The sequence below is a fragment of the Cervus elaphus genome, chromosome 15 (assembly GCF_910594005.1).
Source record: "Cervus elaphus chromosome 15, mCerEla1.1, whole genome shotgun sequence".
Taxonomy (NCBI): domain Eukaryota; kingdom Metazoa; phylum Chordata; class Mammalia; order Artiodactyla; family Cervidae; genus Cervus; species Cervus elaphus.
In genome coordinates this window covers 94067616-94082172 of record NC_057829.1, presented here as the reverse complement: position 1 = coordinate 94082172, position 14557 = coordinate 94067616, and positions in this window count along the sequence as shown.

Below are 14557 nucleotides of genomic sequence, written 5' to 3'. Positions count from 1 at the left end.
CCTCATCTATGCTGGCTCTAGGAATTGCAGGATCCACAATGTACATCCATCTACCCACCCGTCCACCCAACCACACTAATGTATTCATCCATCTGTCCCTCATCACCAGCCAATCTGTCCATCTAGGCATCATCACCCACCCACCCATCCATCTACCCATTAATCCATCCATCCCCCCATCCGTCTATCTATTCCTCTCCCCACGCATTGCCTGCCTTCCCATCCTTTCACCCCAGCATGCCTCCATGCCTGTATCTGTCCATCATCTGTCTCTCCAACCATTTGTCCATTAATCTTCCATCATCCACCACCCATTTTTCCATTCCAGCCTTCCAACTTTCATCATCATCATCATCCACCCATCCACCCATGCATCCACCCATCCACCCATCCACTCATCCATCCTTCCATCCACTCACCATTCATCCATCCATCCACCCATCCAGCCATCCACTCAACCATCATCCATCCACCCATCCACCCATCCATTCACCCGTCAACCCGTCCACTCACCGTTCATCCATCCATCTACCATTCATCCATCCAGCTATCCACCCATCCAGCCCGCCAGCCGGCCAGCCACCTAACCATCCACTATCCACTGAGTGAACACTAATTAAGCCCCCTAATATGCCCGAATGTACCAGGTACTGAGGATAAAGAAAGGTTAAAAAGTAGTGGCCCCTGCTCTCTGAGCACACTGTTTTCCTATTTATCTGTCAAATTAAAATAAACACATGTGCCTGATGAAGTCATCCACTGCCAGGCCCAGGTCTTCCTGTCCAGCCTCATCATTTAACAGCAACTTTACGGCCAGTCTGTCCCACAACAAAACTGGATCGCTCACTGTCCCCCAAAGTCCTGCTGCCCCTCTTACTTCAGAGACACTGCTCACACTGTCTTCTCTCTGTGATGCCCTTTCTCCTATCATCTTTCTCCACCAACCTTCTAGCCCCACACCAATGCCCTATTTAACACCCCCTCCTCCAGGAAGTCTTCCCTGATTCCCTCATTAAGACGAGCTGGCTTCCTTCTCTGACAGCAATGGTAGAGACCACTGCCTGCCTCTGCCCTACAGAACGCTTGGGTCTCATGTGAGCTGGAGGGTGTGGCTGGGACAAGTCAGAGGACAGCTGGGAGCATTTTCTCTTCTTTTGGGAGACTTCTCCTTTATCTCTCCTTCTGGAATGTTTATTTCAACACAAATCAAGTAGTGCTCAAGAGCAACTTCCATGCCTTGACTGCGCTGTGGCGTCTTCCCTCCAGGTGTGCGGGGATCTCCGGGCCGCCAATGCTCCAGAACCTGCCGGGCGGGCTGCAGTCACTGCCCAGCGTCCTCTTGTGGGGACAGCATGTCGGCCAACCTTCAAAGCCTTTGGGGCCCCAAGAGCCTCAGACACAGGGCAAGCCCTCAAGTCTGTGCGACAGCGTGGGACAGTCTGCCCTGGGGTCCCTGGCCTGATTGGGATGCCCACCCCTGGAATCACAACCCCAGCTTCTCCAGATGTACGAGCCCCTCCTCCACCCCGTCTGGAGCCTGCTCCTCCCCGCATGCTCATATGCCCAGGACCAGGGCTCTTTAACGTTTTCTGTGAAGGTCCACAGAGGAAATGCTCCCACTTGTGCAAGCCTTCCTTCGCCGTAACCGTTCAGTTCCGCTCCTACAGCCCCAGGGCAGCCATGGAAGACGGGCAAGCACGGGGTGCGACTGTGGCCTGGGACACCTTCATCCACGGGGCCCACGAGGCCAGGCCCGCCCTCCACACACCCACCGGGCAGCTGGCAGAGAGGGCAGGGCCCCCCACCTGCTCCTGCCAGAAGTCTCTGCTCATGTGAGGGTCTCCATCCGGCACTCCGAGCTCTGGTCATTGAGGACCGTGCCTGAGTGTCTGTCATCTCAGCCAAAGCTGCCCAGCATTTAGGGAGAGCTGGCATCACGACCCTGGTCCTTCCTCAGGAGACTCGGCCTCAGGGAGTCACCTCGTCTGGGTGCTCAAGGGTGTGGGGATGGCGCCTGCTGCTGAGTGGCAGACCCTGCGGGTGGAGTCAGGCTGCCACAGGGCCTGGTGCCCACTGCCCGCCTCACCACCACAGGTCAGGCTCTGGGGACAAAAGGGGCCTTGAAGGAGATCACACACTCACATGCTGCCCATTTCACGATGGACAGCAGAGACCAGAGCTGTTCCCTGAGCCCAGAGCACACAGCGGTGGGGGCGGCCAGAGGCACACCCCGTCCCCAGGCAGGTGGACGCAGCATCTCCCTCCCACCTGGGTTTGAGCAAGCAGGCGCCTTGCTCAGGACACCCTCCCCACCAGCCCACATTGTCTCAGCGACCCCCGACCCCACTGGTTGCTGCCCCCTCGTGCTCACAGAGAGTGAGGACCCACAACTGCATCTGACCCCCCAGCCCCCGAGCTCCACTGGATAAGCCTGAGTGTGCATCCTCTGTGAGCCCTGTCCAGCCCGCAGTGACACATGTGGATCTCGGTGACCACGCGTGGAGGCTTGGTGACCACGTGGATGCTCGGTGACCACGTGTGGATGCTCGGTGACCACGTGGACGCTCGGTGACCACGTGGACGCTCGGTGACCACGCGTGGAGGCTTGGTGACCACGTGGATGCTCGGTGACCACGTGTGGATGCTTGGTGACCACGTGGATGCTCGGTGACCACGTGTGGATCTCGGTGACCACGTGGACGCTCGGTGACCACGTGTGGATGCTTGGTGACCACGTGGACGCTCGGTGACCACGTGTGGATCTCGGTGACCACGTGGACGCTCGGTGACCACGTGTGGAGGCTTGGTGACCACGTGTGCTGAGCTGACCCGCCGTCCACTTCTGCTGCCATCAAGACCCCCCGGTACCAGCTTTGTGGCATTACCACCACCTGCAGCCACTTGCTGGACTTCTCTGTTGATTTTCTGTGCCCCTCCCCCATCGGACCTCCAGCTCCAGGAGGGCAGGGACCCTTGTGTCTCCAGCACCGTGGAGGTCAAAGGTCGTGAAGGGAATGACAGTCCACAGGGTGGTGACACACACTTAGCAACTGTGTGCGGCCCCATCCTCACTGGACGCTGTTCATACGTCCAGTCCCTTCGGCTCATCCTTCAGCCTGACGGGACCCTGATTTAATGGCCCTGTGGCTGGATTGAGTTGACCTGCAGGGGCGGGCGGTACTGGTGGAGAAGGGACAGTGGAGGGGCACCGCTGGGTCCCGTCTCTGCAAACCCCTGTTTAACGGACACGCAGGGGCGGCTCTTCCCGGCTGGAACACGGCCTCCCGCATCCTGAGGGGAGGGTCAGCAGTGCGGCTCTGCCTGCCAGGCGGGAGCACCCCGGACGAGCCCGGGTGCATCTTGCGGGTGCTCTGCGCATCTGACTGGCCCCACACACGTCTGCATTTACTGCAGCCAGAGAGAGAAGCACAGAATCCCAGCGCAGGTGGGAGCGGGCCACCTGCTTCAGCCCATCGCAGAGCAGCTGGAGGCCTGGGAGTGTGACTCCCCCACCGCGTGGGCGCCTCCCCTCAGGCCCCTGGGTCCTGGTTTCCTCAGCCACGAGGGCGGCTGCCCAGGCCATATCCTTGTGAGGGTGGAGGCTGGAGGAGCCATCTGCAAACTCCAAGCTGGAGGCTGGAGAAGCAGCAGCTGGCCAAGAGCTCAGGAGGTCTGAGCCGCTTCCAGAGTCAGGCTCAGACAGAATCGAATTAAATTTTGGGCTTCCCTGGCGGCTCAGATGATAAAGAATCTGCCTACAGCACGGGAGACCTAGGTTCAATCCCTGGGTTGGGAAGATCCCCTGGAGAAGGAAATGGCAACCCACTCCAGTATTCTTGCCTGGACAACTTCACGGACAGAGAAGCCTGGCGGGGTCACAAACAGTCAGACACGACTGAGTGACTAACACACTTCTCCACAAAGCTACACTCATACTGTTACCTTTATGAACAATGACAGTCGGGCTCAGAAAGGGTGAAGTATTTTCTCAGGAGTATAAAAGCCTGTGTGTGAGTTAGGTCTCTGCTGCAGTAATGTCTGTCACAAACCACCCTCCTAGCCGGAGGTTTAGGAGGAGCCCTCCTTTTCCTGGCCCTTGGGGCTGCAGGCAGGCTGGGGCACCGCCCCTGGCCCATGTGTGGTCAGCCGGCTCCGTGCCTCTGGGACCCGTGTCTGCTGGGCACACCTTCCCACAGCAGATGCTAGCCCAGGGGCCAAGCCTGCGTCCTGTCTGCTAACATCCGCTGGCCAAAGCCATCCCATGGCCAAGCCAGCAGCAAAAATCAGATAAACTCGCTCCTACGATCATTTGGAGCAGGGCAAACTGGGAGTGATTCCAAACACAGGCAGCAAAAGAACGGGATGAGCGGCTGATTCCACGCTGATGACACAGCCAGTCCACCTCCCCGCCACTTGGTTCCAAGGACCTTTTGTCCCCTGACCTGAGGGCCCTGGGAATGCACTGGGCTTGACCTCCGCTCTCCTGATGCCCAGGGTCCACTCTGCCACATCCAGAAGGACCCCAGGGGCCAGTGTCGCCATCCATTCCCACACTGTCCACCTTGGCTGGTGAGGATGGTGCCCTCTCCTCTGACGCCAGGCCCACCTGGTCCAGCCCTGCCTCAGCCCACCTCACAACCACACCTGGCCAGGCCCATGGGGTGGGAGCCAAGCAGGAGGAACCGGCTGACCTGCATAAAGAGGGAAGATGTCCCCCAGCCCCACTCACAGTGCTCTTGGCACTGAACCGGCTCCTAACAGGCATTTTTAGAAAAAAGGAAAAATACAGAAACAGGTCCAGAAAAGGAATCCTCAGCTAAATGCACAGGGCAGAGCAGGTCTTCTGGCTCCCAGGGCCCTTTGCATCCTGCACGAGTTTCTCCCAAGGCTCTCTCCTCGCTGTGCTGAGGCCTTGGAGGCTCCACTGTGCAGGCGTGTGGTTGTGTGTGTATGCATGATGCATGTGTGACTGTGATGCCAGCATGCAATGCATGTGTGTGTGTGACGTGTGTGTGCACAGGTAGTGCAGAGAGAAGGGGTCAGGGGTGCATTTGCATCTGAACAGTCAGAAGTCCCCTGCAGAGATGATTTAAGGGGGTGGCAGTGCCAGGGCTCAGGTAAACAAAGGGCTGGCGGATAGTTCCGTGTTCCATCTGAATGCCTACTGAGCTATGAAATTAAGTCAAACGCTTCTACTCAGCTGGACTGATTACTGGCACTGAGGCTGCGGGGGACAGGGTTTGCTCACTGCACTGCCCCCGCCCCCACCCTCGTGAGGTGAACTTCGTTGCTGGGAGCCTCCATTGCTCTCCAAGGGTCTGATGACCATCTTGGCTGGGGAATTCACGCTGTTGACAATTTCTGATGTGATGGGGCCCAGAGCCAACCTGTACATAATTTCCATTTCTGTCTGACTATGTGGACCCTGTGCTGGGGATTTGAGACACACAGAGGAGAAAACCCAGTCTGCAGCCTCAGGGACCCATGCTCAGCCCATCTCCGAGTGGCCAAGGTACGGGTGTGGCCGTGGAGCCAAAAGAGAGGGCAACCGTGGTCCTGGCAGGGCGGCGGAGCTGAGGTGGTGAACAAACCCAGAGCGGCAATCACATCATACGTGTTATAATAACACGTCTGCAGTGGGGATGGCGTGTCATCGGTGAGCTCGGGGACTCTGGGTTTCTCCGGCCACCGTGACCGATGTGAGTTTTCCCCCTCCACAAACCTTAGTGCCTACGAAGGGCCCCAAGTTATGCTGGGATGGGGGTGTGCTGGGGGCGTGGTCCAGAAGTACGGGGATGTGGGTGAGAACGATGGTGACGGTGGGGGTGGACATGGCCTTGCTGATGCTGGCAGTGCTGCCCACAGGTGGGGCAGTTCTGAGACAATCGCACCGTGAGGGCAATGCTGACTGTCGTTGCATTGGGAATGGCGGTGGAGAGGCGTGAGCATGGGGACAGCGAAGCTGGAGGGGGCGACCGTGATGGTGGTGAGGGTGGTCATGGTGGTCATGGTGATAGCAGAGGAAGCCTTGGGTTCTCAGCACTATGGCCCTGTCCTCTACCTTTCACTGCAGGCCCCGTTAACAATAGGGCATCTGTCATCCCGACAAGTTTAAAAGCTGAGGAAGTCTCAGTCGGTGGTCCTCCATCTTCACCTCCCATGCCTGGCATGCCCTAGTGGAACCCAGGAGCCACCGTGGTAGAAATTTTAAATTTCCCCCCAGATTACACTGCTCTGTGCTCAGGCACTCTGCTGTTGCGTTTATCATCAGCAGGGTGTTTGAGAGACAAAGAGAGCCACGGTGGTGTGACTGGGGACAAACCTGATTATGATGATGAAGTCTTGGTTGCTGTTTAGGGATCTCTGTATTCTATCTAGACATTGTCGTGTCCCGCCGGTGGCACGTCCACACCGCATGGGGGACTCCTGTCCTACACAGGATCAAACCGCAACATCTGTGTGACGCATCTCACTTTGTGCCAAGAGGCAAACACTCTGCAAAGTTGACATTTGTGATAATACATTATGTCAGGTGAAATAGGCAAGAAGTTAATTAAAGTCAGGGAGTTAATTAATGAGATCCCGTGCACATTAACGATCACTACCTCGTGTGAGAAGAGTGATTAGTGGCGTGGCTGGGGTTTCCCTGTCCTCCTGGGCGCTGTGTTGACATATCACACGAGTCACTCACAGCTGGAGGGGTACCTCCTCGTGCGGCAGCTGGGACGGCCGAACATATCAACCCCCAGCTCGCAAAGCTGCGTGACCCTCTAGAGCTCCGTGTTTGGTGGAGTCAGACACCCGGGGAGCCACGGGCGTCAGGGGTGATCAGAGCCAGCCAGCTTCGACCAGCACTGCCTCCCACGGAGCCTTGGTCCCCTCCTCTGAAACGGGGGCTGATCACAGCCACCTTGTGGGACTGAGCTGATGTTCAGCACAAAAATGAAGTGATACATGGGTGATGGGAAAGGCTCGATAAATTCACCCCAGAGTGGGAACGGGCTCTGGTTCATCCTTACGCCCCCAGGGCCCCCACATCGTGCAAGAGCTCTGCTCTGACCCTGCGAGGGGCCGGCGGTGGACTGGGGCCCAGCCAGGCTGGAAGCCACAGCCACTCGGGGCTTGAGGAGCACCCGGGTGGAGTGGGGGAATCTGAGCTGGGGCCCAAGGTGGGTTTGGTGAGACTCAGGCCTGGACAGACCCTTGGGGTTTGGAGAATGGGGGAGACACGACCCCTGGCCCCACTCAGCTGCTGGCCCACTGATGGAGACATCTTGATGGTCCCAGAGCTTGGGCAGAGATGCTGTCCTCCACTGGGGCTCCTTGGTTGTGAAGAGGGGCTCTCCTCCCTGAGTGGTGGGCACACAGGACCAAGGCAGACTCCTGCATCCGACAGGTGCCCCGCTCTGCAGGAGGGGCTGGGCGGCCCAGGGCCCCAGCCTGCTCTGTCTCAGGGGCCAACGGTGTCCACATGGATTGGGGTGGTGCCCACCGGGCACCCCAACCCCTCACCAGCTTGGGGTCAGAGTAGTGGTGGGGACTTGGGCGGGTGGCCACTTGTTTCCACACAATGTCTTTGAGTTCTATTGGCAAGCAGGACTCACTCGACCTTCATGTGACCCAACACGTCTTTGCTGACTGGGTACAGTCAGCCCTGCGTGTCACAGACAGCCGCCTTCCTCCGGGCCCTGCCTTATAATACAGGGGCTGTTCAGTGACTGTCAGGCAGGCAGGGGCAAGGACAGCAGTGGTCAAGTCCACCTCACTGTGGCTGAGGGAACAGCACTCAGGCAGAGGGAACAGAAGCACTGGAGCCCCGAGACCGGGCAGCTGTAAGAGCCAGGAGGCGGCCCCGCCGGCTGGGTGCTGTCCCCACGGCCCAGACCACCCAGGCTGGCTCCACTACTGCACCTTCTGGGGGCCTGCCCGCATGGGGAGGGAGGCTGACCCCGGGGCTCCGAGCAAGGCTCGTAGGATTCACGGAAACTGGTGGGGCCCTGCCGCTCTAGCAGGTGCAGACCCAACTCAGAGGGCCCGAGGCGCGGTAAGCCTGGCTTAAATTGATGGCTGCGTAATGAACGATATCTGTCCCTGAGCCTCGCAAGAGGCATGACTACAGAATTCTCACCAACAGTGGGAGATATGCACCCACACCCGTAAACACTGGGTCCGCGTGTTCTTGGGAAACATGGGCACATGCACACACACATGCGCATGCACACACACGTGCACACACACAATGCACATACATGCACACACACGCGCACATGTGCACGCACACAGACACACAGGCACACACAGGCACACGCACGCACGCGCGCACGCACACGCGCACACACATTCGCACGCACACACGTGCACACACACACATGCACGCACACATGCACGTGCACACACGCACACACACATGCACACATGCGCGCACACACGCACACACAGGGGCTGCACGCTCTCCCAGCACCTCAGAGGCCCCTGTCGTCCTGGTGGAGCCCCAGCCCCTTCCCTGCTCCCTCCATGGTCCAGTCCATGGGGCCTTCCGCTCCACCCTTGACCTTGCGCCCTGCCTCCTGGACGAACGCGCCCTCCAGGCCCAGCCACACCTCTGGGGCCTTGCTTCTCCTGCTGCTGGCCTCAGTAGCTGCAGGACAGGGCTCCTCCGCCAGCCTAGGGCCAGTCACCTGGGGGCCTGCCCCGCTGACCCTCTGACCAGAATCCACCCTGCTTCTGCCAGCCACTCCCAACCAGCCTAGGTCTCAGCCTGGGTGTCACCTCCCCTGTGAAGCCCTCCTGGCCTGGCTCCCATAAGGGGCCATATGCCCCATCGAGCTCTTCCCAGGACTGGAAAGGGCCGTGTCCGCCTCTGCATCCTGCCTCGTGCCGGGTGACCAGCCGTGGGGCTGTGGGCTCGTCACCCGATGTCCAGGCTCGGGTCTGGCCAGGCCCACAGCACCCCGCCCCACAGTGGACAGTCTTCCCTGCACCCTCTCCGTCGGTGAACAGACAGTATGATGTGTGCCCAGGCCGCTGCCCCTGGTGTCTGCGCCTTTGTTTCTATGGGTCACCCTAATCCAGACTGACCTTAGCTCGGGAGCTTCACCTTGATTTCGCCTGCGACCCCACGGACTGCAGTCCACCAGGCTCCTCTGCCCATGGGAGTCTCCAGAATACTGGAGTGGGCAGCCATTCCCTTCTCCAGGGGATCTTCGTGACCCAGGGATTGAAACTGGGTCTCCCGCATTGCAGGCAGTCTTTACCATCTGAGTCACGAGGAAGCCTGTAATTACATCTGCAAAGGCCCTTAGTCCAAGTAAGTTTGCATTCCAAGGTTTTGAGTGGATGCGAATTTGCGGGGACACCATTCAACCCACTCAAGCCCCAACAAGGGGAGGACACGGGCAGGGGCAAGTCAGGTCCCAGGCTGGCCTGGGCGGCGGAATCAGGCTGGCAGCGTCCCCTCCACACACCCCAGCACCAGGCGCCCCTGCCCCTGCCCTCAGAGTCCCCAGCGCTGGCCTCCGCTGCCCTAGCTGAGTAGCAACTGTCCATGCCCCATGCCCTCCTCCTGCCTGGATCCGCTGTGACCCTCCGGCAGCCCAGGTGCAGCAAAGGGGCAGCCAGGAGGTAGGCCGATCGGGAGTTGCTGCTGCCACCACTGCCAAACCCCGCCGGGCACAGGAGGACGCCTGGGAGTCAGGGAGCGCAGCTTCCCTCTGGCTGCTGGAGCCGGGGGTGCGGGCGGGCGGCCTGGGCCCCTTTAGTCCTCACCTCTCAGAAGGAGCATTCTGATCAAAGGCCAGAAACCCAGCTTGGCAGCGAGCTGTGGCCCGCCTCTCACTCTCGCTGTAGCGGGATGGCCTCTCAGCCACCTTCTGAGGGTCCCAGGGAGTTTGGGTCTGTGAGGCCAGAGGGTCCTTGTCCTCACTAACCCCTGATTCTCCCCTTTCCTCCTTGCCAGACCCTCCCGAGCCCACCTGGGTCAGGATCCTCCACTCCAGCTCACACAAGTATCTCCTGGGCACTTCTTAACAGCACAGACACGGGGCTGCCCTGGAGTCTGATTCAACTGGTCTGGGCAGAGCCTGGGGTGGGGGTGTAAGGTTCCCCAGGCCTGAGCCGCGGATCTAAACTGTGAGCCAACCTGGGTGGGTGCGTGCCCTGCCCATGGGGAGGCAGGCGGGCCAGTGCCCACAGGTGTGTGTGGCTCACCCCAGAAGCAAAGCAGGCAAGTAGCCACCTGGCCAATCTGCGTGCCCATCACACCCGCAAAGTGTTTACGAAGCGTCCTGCTAGGAACTCCGGCTATTTCTGTCCCTCACACTGGAGAACGGAACATGGAGAGAGAACACAAACGCGAACAGGTGGAGAGGCCGAGTCAGGGGCCTGGCTCCGGGCGCCAAGGGCCCCGGGGCCCCTGCGGCTCACCTGCACGCCCAGGCCCGGCGTGCCCGCCCCCAGCCAGGGCATACTCAGGAGGGGGGCAGCTGCAGCCGGGAAGGAGATTTTAAATTCTCTGCTGCAGCGTGAAACAGGCAGCTCAGCCCCAGATCGTGTTTATTCTTTGCTTCTCTAGGACACACTCATGCATAGCCAAGAAGATTTAAAATGTTTATGCATTATGCGGGCCGGCATAAAACAAGCCAAAGCTCTGCTATCACCGGGTGCTCAGACTCATAATAAGCCGCTCCTCAAGGAAGTAACAAAGAGAGAGAAGCTCACCGATGCCGCGGGCACTTCGGGGAGGAGTGGAAGGGGAGAGGCGGCCTGGGCCCGCGTCCACGGGACTCCCCATCCAGAGCTGACCTCCAGGCCAGAGGCTGCAGCCTGCCCCTCTGCCCCTCAACACCCGGGCTCTGGGATGGCAGAGAAGCCCTGCGTTAGCCACTGCTTTCCCAGACAGCATCTTGTCTGAGACCTACCCCGCCTGCACTCTATTTTATAGACAAATAGCTGAGGCTCCAGGGGCAGAGGAGGCCTCCCCAAGGTCACATCCCGAGTGTCAGGGCCAGTCACACCAGCAACTCAAGCCCTGCCCTTCTGCTCCCCAGCCACCTCCGAGCCTCCTTTGTAAGGTTGACGCCTAGATGGCAGCCTGGACCCCTGGGAACCAGGCAGGAAACCCGAGAGGGGGGATCTGACCCTCATCACTCAGAGAAGAAGCAGTCTGGGTCTGCAATGCCCCAGATGGCAGCATCAGACAGGAACAGGCTGGAGAGGTAGTGAGGTCCCCATCATCGTCAGGGTCCAAGGAAGCAGTAGAGTGCAGACTCTGATGTCAGATAGAACCCCGAGGACCAGCTCTGCACCCACTGGGAGACCTTCCTGGAGGCCCCTCACCCATCCCTGCCTCAGCTTCCTTGGCTGTGAAATGGGTATAGGTATATGACAGCTACCAGGTAAAGAATGGGAGGACTGGGTGAGCTAATAGCTTTGTGGTTGTGGACACCCATCACAGCCTGGCCCTGGGCAGCCCTCCCTCATCAATCCTCCCCTCCCCACAAGCCCCTGCTGAGGAGGCCTCTCCACATCAGAGGTGATGATGGAAGCTGAAATTTAACTCAATGCCCTAAACCAACAGAGGAGATGCTGTCATTCCTGGTTTCGTGAATGCTGTTGTTTGGTTCTGCACTGTGGAATGCACAGGTGCGGAGCTCAGAGGCTCTCCTGGGGATCTGGCGGGCTTGGACAGGAGGTGGTCACGGGAGAAAGGAGACTTGGCCGGGCCCTCGGGGGTCAGATCCCAGCCCTGCAGCCTCTGGAGCTGGGCTCCTCGTCATCCACACCCACCTGGCCCCTGTCCACCCCTCCCACCTCCTGGAGGGAAGGGGCCAGCTATGCTGTGGATGGTCCCCGTGGCCTGGAGTCCAGAAGGGGGATGCCTTCCTAGAGGCCACATCTCTGTCACCATGGTCTCCCCAGGGCCTCTTCCCTGCCTCTCAGGTCTCTCAAAAGTGGTTGAAAGGGTTAGTCCAGGAGGCTGAATCTAGGAAAGAGCGTGGTCCAGCCTCATCCACCCTACCTTGCTCCTCCAAGTCCCCAGCTCTGGCAAACAGTAAGCACCAATGCTGGAATATTTAGGATGCTGCTTTGGGGTTACTGTAGGTGTGTTGGAGCCTACCAGATGCTGTCGGGGTGAGGATGGAGGCAGGAGGGGACGCCTGTACTCACAGCCTACAGGACTGGCTGGGCACTAGATGGCGGGAGAAACAGGGGCCCCTAGGACCGTGGAACTCTGCTACTCACATCCTCCCGTGCAGATAGGATGCTAAAGCACATGACTCCTGGTTAAATTTGAGTTTCAAGCAAACAAGGGGTACTTTCTCAGGATGAGTATGTCTGATGTGATATTGGCTGCATCTCCTGTCTCCCCCAGCTCCAGAGGGTAGGGGGTGGCTCTGACTGAGTCTCCGCCAAGGACCACAGCCTCTGTCCTTCTCCTACCGTCTTCCTCCCCTTCCTCCTCCTCCTCCTCCCCCTCCCCACCGGCCAGTGTTGGCAGAACCCACCAGAAGGAGGGGGACTCAGTTCCTTGATGCATTCCATAAAGGTCAGGCTCCTAAGACACAGGATCAGAGGAGAGTGGACCTGAAGGGCCAGATGGAGAACATCCAGCCCAGGGGTGGGGTGGTGGCCACCATGGTGACGGCAGAGGTTGCAGTAACCATGGTGATGGACCTGGTAGTGACAGTAACCATGGTGATGGTGGGGGTGGTGTTGGTAACCATGGTGACAGTGATAGTGACAGTGGCTCTGGAGATGCCCCCAGGATTGACAGTACTCATGACAACCATCAAGAGATGTCGGTGGCCTTTGCCATGATGGAGATGCTGTCCTGTCTTTCTTGATCCCCAAAACATGGCCGGCAGTGAATGGGCCCTCTCCCGTCCACCTAGGGATCCCTGAGCACCACTCCCCTGACAGCCTGCTCAGAGGCAAGCTGAACAGTTTATCAAGATGGGTCTTCAGCTTGGGCAAGTGCTCATAGCAAGAGACCGTGGGGAGGAGGCAGACAGTGCATCTGGTGGAGGGGCCAGCCTGGCTGCCACACTAATTAAGTCCCCACTCCCCTCCCCAGGAAGAACTGTCCTTTCCACTGGCTCCTCCAAGCTGTAATCTGGCGGCTGGCTAATTAGAGCCAATTTGCTTTGGATCCAAACAGTGTTTACTGTGACACACAGGCAGGCAGGGGACACGGGGGAGCACTCCGCATGCTCCCACGGGGAGAGAGTGGACGGATGCCGCCAAACGGGGGTGCCCGGACACCTGGGGCCCTCGTGGGGGTGCAGAGAACAGGAAAGGCTCAGCCTGGGACGCCCAGCAGGTCCGAGCCCTGGCCCCCCACCCCAGGGTCTGGGGTGATCCCAGGAAAGTCCCTTCACTCCAGAGCTCCCAAGTCCCACACCTGGCAGGGACCCCAAGGGCCCCCACCGGCCCACTGTGCCCATGGAGCGGGGTGGCGCTGCTGCTGGGGGGCTGCAGAGCCTGCACGTGGGCCCGCCTCATCCCCCCCGGAGGAGACAGTGTTTGCACCCCAGATAAAAACCACCCTGCCGCCGTGGTCCACTCATCCGGTGAGCCCGGCCTGCCCCTAGCAAGGGTTGTGGCCGCCCCGAAAGACTGAGGCAGGGCCTTGGGCTCTAGGCCCCGCCCGGCAGTGCTCTGGGCCCGCAGTCAATGGATGAGCAGGACTGCTCGCAGGGGCTCTGACTGACCCGGGACTGGGGCGGAAATAGCACGGCAGACTTATCTCCTGCTTCGTCTCCCCAGGATTTGCAGCCCATGTGGGGAGACCCTCCTCTGTCACCTCTTGAAGGATGTGAGTCAGGACATAAACCTTGACTCAGAAAAGCAATGAAGCAGTCAGAGCAGGCTGCCTGAAGGAGGTGGCAATTCAGACTGATCCTCACAGAGACGGGATCTGTGGTCCAGGGGAGAGGGCACAGCTTCAGAGGTGGAGGCTGGAGCTCAAGCTGGGCTCTGCCACTTGCCTGCCGTGGGATTTGTTCTTCCCAAGCCTCTGTCAGTCCATCTGTGAGGAGGAAGCGGCAGTGTTTAAGCAGAGTGTGGATGTAGCACAGTGCAGGACCACGTCTGCAGCAGAGGGCCCAGAGACGGAGGTGTCACCACGGCGTGACGGAGTGCAGGCCGGGGGTGGGGGGGGGGGGGCGGGAGGCGGACAGTGACCGTGGTCGGTACCTGGAGTCAGCCTCTCCTGACTGTCATCCCAGCCTCTGGCCTCTCCCCTGGGTGTAAGCCTCCCCTTGCCAGCGTTCCGCCACCAGCCTCCGCCTCCATCCACGCATCAGGCTGGCTCAGCTCACACCACACAGCTGGTCCGCTGTCTGACTCACTACGACTGAGGTCACATCAGCTGGACTCAGGCTGGTCTGAATTCACGCCATGCAGTGCCTGTGTTCTGAGCTCCAGCACTGGACGGCCTGCCCTTGGGGGCTCCGGCTCAGGGGTGACCATGGTGGGGCCCTGGGAAACCACGGAGGCATCACACAGCAGCAGTGAATCAGGGGGATTTGGGGGGCGTCTATGGCCTGCCCGCGGTGGC